This window comes from Myotis lucifugus, unplaced genomic scaffold, assembly GCF_000147115.1.
Source record: "Myotis lucifugus unplaced genomic scaffold, Myoluc2.0 scaffold_105, whole genome shotgun sequence".
In the NCBI taxonomy this organism is placed as follows: Eukaryota; Metazoa; Chordata; class Mammalia; order Chiroptera; family Vespertilionidae; genus Myotis; species Myotis lucifugus.
The window spans coordinates 3,532,761-3,541,086 of NW_005871153.1; the positions used below are offsets into that span (position 1 = coordinate 3,532,761).

An 8,326-nucleotide genomic window follows, 5' to 3' on the forward strand; every position below is an offset into this window, starting at 1 on the left:
ATAAAAAAATTTAAAAAAATTTTTTTTTATTGATTTCAGAGAGGAAGGGAAAGGGAGAGAGAGAGACAGAAACATCAATGGCGAGAATCATTGATCGGCTGCCTCCTGCACGCTCCCTACTGTAGGTCGAGCCTGCAACCCAGGCATGTGCCCTGACCAGGAATCAACTGTGACCTCCTGGTTCATAGGTCAGTACTCAACCACTGAGCCACACCGACCAGGTGGATAAAATCATTTTTGTCCCTATTCAACTAATTTCTTTTCTAAAAGCAGTAGCAAGAGAAAACTGCGATTTCTCAAGGGATAAAAGCTATATTATAATCCCTTTTAAAAAGTGTTACCATGTTTTATTTAATTAAACCACAGTTGCAACATTTAGCTTAAGAAAGCAGGAAAATGTCATTTCATACTCTTAAACATTTATTATTTAAATGTAAAACTTTTATCTTTACAGAAATATACTGCAACACAAGGACTACTCCGATAACACGAGGAAAGGGTTGTAATGATAGTTTCCAAACACCCATATACTCAGTATTTAAAAGTAGACTGGCAATGGCCAATATGGCTTGGTTCTTTGGAGCGTAGTCCTGTACACCAAAAGGTGGTGAGTTTGATTCTCGGTCAGAGCACATACCCAGGTTGCAGGTTCGGGGCGTGGTTGGGGCATTTGATGGAGGCAACTCTCCGATTGTTTCTCTTTCTTTCTCTCTCTCTCTCTCTCCCCCCGCCCCCCACCCCCTTCACCTCTCTAAATATCAATTTAAAAATTTTTAAGAAAAATAAATAAAATAAAAGTAAACTGTATTCTGCCCTAACCAGTAACCGGTTTGGTTCAGTGGATAGAGCGTCGGCCTGTGGACTGAAGGGTCCCAGGTTCGATTCCGGTCAAGGGCATGTACCTTGGTTGCGGGCACATCCCCAGTAGGGAGTGTGCAGGAGGAAGCTGATTGATGTTTCTCTCTCATCGATGTTTCTAACTCTCTATCCCTCTCCCTTCCTCTCTGTAAAAAAAAAAAAAATCAATAAAATATATATATATTTTTAAAAATAAACTGTATTCTTTCATGCCTGACCTTTTTAGGTTCCCAACAGAAATATTAGAAATTATCTTTATTACAGGGTGACAACTTTCATGTAATCTTTAAAGTTATTCCTTTCTTCATGACTTAAAAGACAAAAAGATAAGATTCATACTTCCTAAAACATATACTGAGGAAAGAATAACAACCTGTAAGGTCCGTTCACTCACGAACATTTATTGAGTACTGTTAAAAAGAAAAGCCACAGGCCCATAAGTGCTCACTTGTGCTAAAAGCCCATGATACCAAAAGCTAGATTAAATACCCACCCTGATTTTAGTTTCAGAATCTCCCAGGAGTGTAATTTTAAACCAATCAGTCTGGAATTTCCTGATCCACATAAGTGAGGTTGTTCTGCCAGGTAAGAGCCCCCCTGCCTGTCCTCGACTAACATAATCCACTCTTAACTTCTTAGTCCCAACCCTCCTTCTGCCTCTAAAAACATTCCATTTTGTACAACCCTTCAGAGCACTCTACTAGTTGCTAGACAGTATGCAGCTGTATTCATGACTAACTTAATAAAGCCAATTATATCTTCAAGTTTTATTTTTTAACAGTCCATACTGTATGCCCGGGACTATGCCAGACATTAGGAATACATAGTTCCTACCATCAAGAAGCAACAATCCAACCTGGCCGGTGTGGCTCAGTGGTTGAGCATCAATATGAACCAGAAGGTCACAGTTCAATTCCTAGTCAGGGAGTATGCCCAGGTTGCAGGCTCGATCCCCAGTGTAGGGTGTGCAGGAGGCAGCCAATTGATGATTCTCTCTCATCATTGATGTTTCTGTATCTCTTTCTCCCTTTCCCTTTCTCTCTGAAATCAATAAAAATATATTTTTTAAAAAAGAGGCATCAATCCAGAATTAAAGAAATTCAGATTAAAAGAGCAAACACAATGCAAGATGCATTGACTACCACTTTACTAACTGTAAAACTAGCTAGACAATTTGCGTTTCAGATATTCCTTATACACACCTTTAGGCTAATACAATACAGCAGTGATATTCCCTGTCAAAATTCTTAAGAGGTTGTCAGAGAATTATCAGTAGATCAGATTTTTCTGAGACAGAAACGTTTCTTCTTCAGTCATTTGACCTACCATCCAAACCAGTTAACTAGGAAAAGAAACTGGGATGATTGTCCAATGAGCAATGCCAGGCTTGACTAACTTGCAGACAGACTTCCATAATCTTAGAATAAGCAATCTCTCCTCTATCAACTCAATATTAACATTCCCTGCCCCCCCCCCTTTCTTTTTAGCATGGATTCTTAATGCACTTCCTTGGGGGGAAAAATCACTCTCATATAATCTGGACTGTGCTAGCAGAAAGAGGAATCTGTTCACATCAAGGCCAACCTAGAATTAGAGTACCCGAAGAGTGTAGGCAAGGTGGTGGTTGGGAAAACCAAGGAAGGCCCAGTGGGAATTGGGGAAAGCAAGAGGTTAAAACACTTGCATGGGAAAATTTAGGAGCAATGGTAGTTCTACAAGGGCCATAGATACATTTTTAGGCCCCTGGTCCATTTTCCCTCATCTTTTACACTGGAAAAATACTGCATATGCCTTAGACAGCAGCAGAAAAGTCACAGAGAATCTGAGTACTGAACTATATATTCTCTCCCCAATGGAAATTGTAGAGGAAAAAGCCCAAGGTAGGTCTAGGTAAATATTTATGTAAAGGCTGAGGAAAAAAAAGTCCCACAATGCCAAACTACTCTAGCAGTGGTTAGCAACCTTTTAGATCCAAGATAACAAGATGCTGACCTCTCTTCCTCAGAACCTTCTGGGGTAATGACCGTGGGCCCTAGGTACCAGGAAGGCAACCTCTCAAAAGTAATAAATAAAACCCAATGTGTAAGTATACTTTATATCTATTTTCTAGCAAGATGCTTTCATATATGCCTCCTTTACGATAAAAACATTTATATTGGGTTAATCATGTTTTAAAAATATATTTTATTGATATTTTATAGAGAGGAAGGGAGAGGGATAGAGAGTTAGAAGCATTGATGAGAGAGAATCATCGATCAGCTGCCTCCTGCACACCTACTGGGATGTGCCCGAAACCAAGGTACATGCCCTTGACCGGAATCAAACCTGGGACCTTTTAGTCCGCAGGCCAAAGCTCTATCTACTGAGCCAAACCAGTTAGGGCTAATTGCTCATATTTTATTTTAGTTCATTATTTCCCAAACTTCAGTCATCCAAGTACCATTTTCAGAATTCTTACCATATCTATATCCCACCTGTACTATTTATCTACCTAATATGTCTTTCAATTGATTTATTTTTTGCCCTACCCTTAGCAATAGTATCTGTGAAATCAGTGTTAATGTGCCAGGATTTTCTCCCAACTTAATAAATTAAAATAAAGAACTTTTGGGGTTTCAAATATGAGTGTGTGAAAATTTTGAAGAATTATTATTTTTTTAATGTTCACCTGCCTACTACTCAAATTATCTTGCATATCTGATGGTACCAGAATTTGGTAAACACTACCGTGGTACATATTATTTTCAGTAAAAGTGCTAACAGATCTGTGAGAATTGGGAGAGGGGTTTATTTGGAAAGGAAGCTATACTAACTGTGATGCACAGGGTGGGAGCAAGATTAAGTGAAAAGGGAAGTTCTTTATACAGCCATACATTAACAGGAAGACACTTGGGAAACAGTTTAGAGAAGAAAAATGTTAAGGTTACCAAGGATAAGCAGAATTTATTTTGCAACTTGTCCCACCCCCAACCTCTCCAGCAGCCTTTGATACTCCTATTACAGGAGCTTGCGCTGAACAGTATGTTTAAGACCTCAGGCTCCAGAGTAGATTAACACCACATCTAGGAACAGGGCCCCAAATACAAGCACAAACGTGTCAATCCCGAACATTTGTGTAGCACCTCATAGTTTACAGTGAGTAGGGATAGCCTTCATTTTAAAGATGAGGAAATGAAGGCTCCCTTTCTCAATGTCACTCTGCTACTATATAGCAGAACTGGTGCTTAAACCTAAGTTTCTTCTATCTCTACATCACTGTGCTACACCAGTCACCTAAAACCAACAAGGGGCAAGAACCCAGTGATACAGAAACTACCTAGCTACTCATTTTGAAATAATAATAAAAGACCAGCTTACGTTTTCTTTAAGAGGCTGTATAGTAATTAACAGTATGAACTCTGGAACTAGATTGCCTGGATTCCAAAACTGGCTCAACCATGTACTAACTGTGCCTTCTATACCCAATTTCCTCACCTATAAAGTGTGGTTACTAACAGTATATATCTCATAGAATTATTTTAAAGAAACTAATAGTATCTACCTTACAGGAACATGTAAAGAACCTGAAGCACTGCCTTGCAGACTTAAAGTGCATTATTAAGCGTTGGCTATTATTATTATTATTGTTATTAACTGACTACCCTCGAGTTACCAGGTATTTTATACACATCACCTCATGGAAGTCTTCCAATAGCCTGTGAGGTAGGTATTATCAGATCCATTTTACCTTTGAGGAAATTCAAGCTCAGAAAGGTTAATGCATTCAGTCCCCAAACTAGCAAGTGATCGATTTAAACTCAGGCCCAACTCTAACCACCCTCTGAGGCATTGCCTCTCAACATATCCAAGCTTCTTATTCAACTACATGGAGAGGAAGGTCACAGGCACCACCACCCCTGCTTTGATAAGAGAGCTGGGCGTCTTTCATACACCAATATAAAATATACCTAGATTTTTAAAAATCATACACCAAAAGAAGCACTAAACTGAGACCCTGGGTTCTCAACACAGGAAATGTCCAGATGTCCCATTAACTTAGGGTATGGTCACAGATGTCAGATTCAATTACTGAACTACAGCCCTCATAAACCAGTACCTCATAGGTACTGTTCAAGATACTGCCTAATCCCTTATAACAGTGGTTCTCAACCTTGGCTGCACATTAGAATCACCTGGGAATCTTTTTAAAATCCGCCCAGAAATCAGGATTTTAAAAAGATTCCCAGGTGATTCTAATGTGCAGCCAAGGTTGAGAACCACTGCCTTATAATGTCAGCACATGAGCAAATGCCAGTAACGTCATTCAGGGAGTTTTAACAGTGGCTGGTCCACCTGTGAGCTGGGATCCCAGCATCTCCAGTCCAGCGGCTGACTCCTCGGGCCTGTGCTTTGCCTCGGCTCAACAGGCACAGAAAGGACTGGTTCTCCAGCAGCCAACCACCCCCGATGGACGACCCCCGATGAACTCCGGCGCACCAGAAAAGCCCAACGCTGCTCTCACTGGCAGAGAGAGCCAAGCCGGCTGCGGCTCAGTCTTTTATTTTGCGGCCCTTTTCCATCTGTCCAGCCAACTGCTCAGGTCTCTATGCACATCGTTCCCAAAATGCCAATAACAAGGCCCGATGAGGTTTCTGAGGGCCAGCGCGGGCAAATCTCCGGGCTCAGTGCTCATTCAATCCCCAGAAAACGCAAATTTAGCCCCCGATTCGAATCCCACCCTGCCTAAAAGGAATGGAAAACGCCACGTCAAACTCTCGGGGGCATCTAAGCAGCCTGGATGGATCCCGGGGTTTCCGACACCTGGGCGCCAGGGAATGCCCTCCGCCGCTGACATCCCAGGGCGACTGTCCCTCCCCGTCGGACCCCGGCCCCGGCTATACCGTACCCACGGAAGGTCAGCCCGGGGGCAACCGCCGCCCACGCGGCACCAAAGACCCCGCAAGTCGAAGGGGACGAAGTCCCCGCAATCCCGCTCCTCCCGTGCTCCGTGGTTCCAACCACACCCGGCTCCCGCCCCCACGGCACGGGCTGGGTTCCGGCCCTGGAACAGGTCTGTAGATACGCAGGCAAGGCCAGGGCCGTGCGGGGAGGCGGGGAAATGGAGGGGAGCGGCCGGCCAGGGGTTTGAGCGACCCCGAGAGGGAAGAAACGAAGACTGGGAGGGGCCAGTGCGTACCTGTCGAGCTGGGACCTGCCGCGCCGAATGACGCGGCCTGCAGTGCATTGTGGGAACAGGGCGTGGCCTTTGCGCGGGGCAGCCGGGCGTCCGACGTGGTCGGCTCCCGGCGGGATCGAGCCCCGCCCCCTTTCCCTCAGCACGCCCAGCCAATCAGGTTCTCTGGGAAGGACACACTAACCCGCCCCCTCCTGGGGCCGAGGTAGTCCCGCCCCCTCCCGGAGAGATTGGCAGTTTCCCAAGCACCTGTAGGAAGAGATGATGAACTCCAGTACTGACTGTCCATGCTGTCCCTCACAAATAAGACGAACCTCTTCTGCCTCCTGCCTGGTTCGGGAAGCAGTTTGTTTCTCACGCGGCCCCTTCCAGCCTTTGCATCTGCCATGCATGATTAAACAAGCACTTACTACTTGTTTACCATGTACCAAGCACCGTGTTAGGCACTGAGTTACAGGAGTGAACATAACACTGGATGGAGTCTAAAGTATAACAGGAGCAAGAAACGTTAAACCATAAATCATTATAAGATTATAAATTATGACCACTACTATGAAGAAAAATTACTGGATGCGATGATGGGTTAATTCTGGATTATCAAAAAAGCTCTTTGAAGAAGTGCCTTTTAAGCTCCAGGCATATGAAATAGTCTTTAAGAATGTTAAAGGCCAAGGGAACATTATATGTGAGATTTGGAGGGCATGAGGGAACTTGGTGTGTTCTAGGAACTGAAAGGAAGTCAGTGTGGTTGGGGTGTAGGAAGCAAGTTTGGGCTGAGGTGAGGCAAAGGCCAGACTATGTAGGCCCTTATTGGCCACATTATAAATTTTAGACTGTATTTTGGAATGTATCCTAAGGTCATTGGGCAGCTAATAGAGATCTGATTTACATACTTAAAAGCTCACTCAGGCTGTTTGTGGGGAATCGTTTGGAAGAGGGCAAGAGGGATGGCTGGAAGGCTAGTTTGGAGGCAATTATGTTAGTCGGGCCAGAGATGATGATGGCTTGAACTAGGGTAATGGCAGTAGAGACACAAAGAGATGGATAATTTTGAGACATGTCAAAATCAGAGGTGGAATCCAAGGGACCTAATAGATTGGTTTGCTGAGGAGCGTAAAGAAAAGAGGAGCATTAAGGATGACTCCTTAAGTAACTAGATGGGTTAAGAAGACATTTACATAGAAGGTAGAGAAAATGGTTGGGATAGGTTAAATGTGAGGTGCTTATAAATGGAGATATCAAACATATTTGGATATGTAAGTCTGGAATTCAGAAATGTCGGGACTAATTATATAAATGTAGTGGTTGTAGGTTAACCCAATAATTCAACTCCTAGGTGTATATGCAACAGAAATGTATTCCTATGTTCACCAAAAGACATATATAAGAATGTTCACAGGATGAATAAGTTTTAGAATATTCACATAGTGGAATAGTACACAGGACAGAGAATGAACAAACTTCAACTGCGCATAAAACATGGATGAATCTCACAATCATAAAATTGAGTGAAAAAAGTCAGTTGCACAAATTGTATACTACATGATTCCACTTATATAATGTTAAAAAACAGACAAAAATAATATATGGAAATAGAAGTCAGGATATTGCTTATCCTTAGGTGATATTAATGTTTGGAAAGGGTCACTAGAGGGCTTCTGGAGCCCTATTAATGTTCTCCTTGATCTGGGTGTTGATTACACCAGTGTGTTCAATTAATGAAAATTCATCAAGCTGTACTTAACATTTATGCATTTTATTATTCCATAGAAAGGTTGCATTTCTAAAATGTTATGAGTGATTCAGCCATAAATAAGTAGCTGTACCAGACTTACATTCCTACCACAAATGATAGAAAACTGGACCAAATTTATGAAGTAAATGTTTTCAGACATTGGACAATAGGTACAGTAAGACTGTAATCCTGGAAAGAAGGAAAACAAATAAAATGACCCCAAGATTACCGCAGATTTCTTTCTGGGGGTATTTACCTGAAGACAGGATAGAAGAAAGTCAAGCAGAATACAGTACTTGTGGTAACTGAGGAGGAAAATAAATTGAAATTAAGAGAGATTGAGGCAATTAAGTTTGCATGGCAGAGAAATATTCATAAGGTCTCCTTGAATCTTCGGTGTAGGTTTAAGGATAGACTTTATGAAACTGATTAAATAACACTACTGCGAGAACTATAGGTTGAACAACTCCTAGAGCTTGAATAGAGTCAGGAAACATTTAATATTTTACCAATTGGAATGGAGAAACCTTATTAAACACCTGGGCATTTTGTAAAGAGAC

At 42.3% G+C, this 8,326-nt stretch overlaps 1 protein-coding gene across 4 annotated transcripts in view; it reads right to left on the reverse strand.

Moving 5' to 3' along the window:
- Positions 1-6,086, reverse strand: part of SEC22A (SEC22 homolog A, vesicle trafficking protein) — a 50,005-nt gene extending 43,919 nt beyond the window's left edge. For 2 of the 4 annotated variants that reach the window (XM_023757349.1, XM_006092849.3), the window contains exon 1: positions 6,035-6,086. The gene's annotated coding sequence lies outside the window, so the exon portion shown is untranslated. Of the gene's footprint in view, positions 1-2,060; positions 2,082-5,743; positions 5,980-6,034 lie in introns of those variants that run through there. The other 2 variants (XM_014459278.2, XM_023757348.1) reach the window with 2 other exon arrangements.
- Between the last annotated feature and the right edge of the window lie 2,240 nt (positions 6,087-8,326).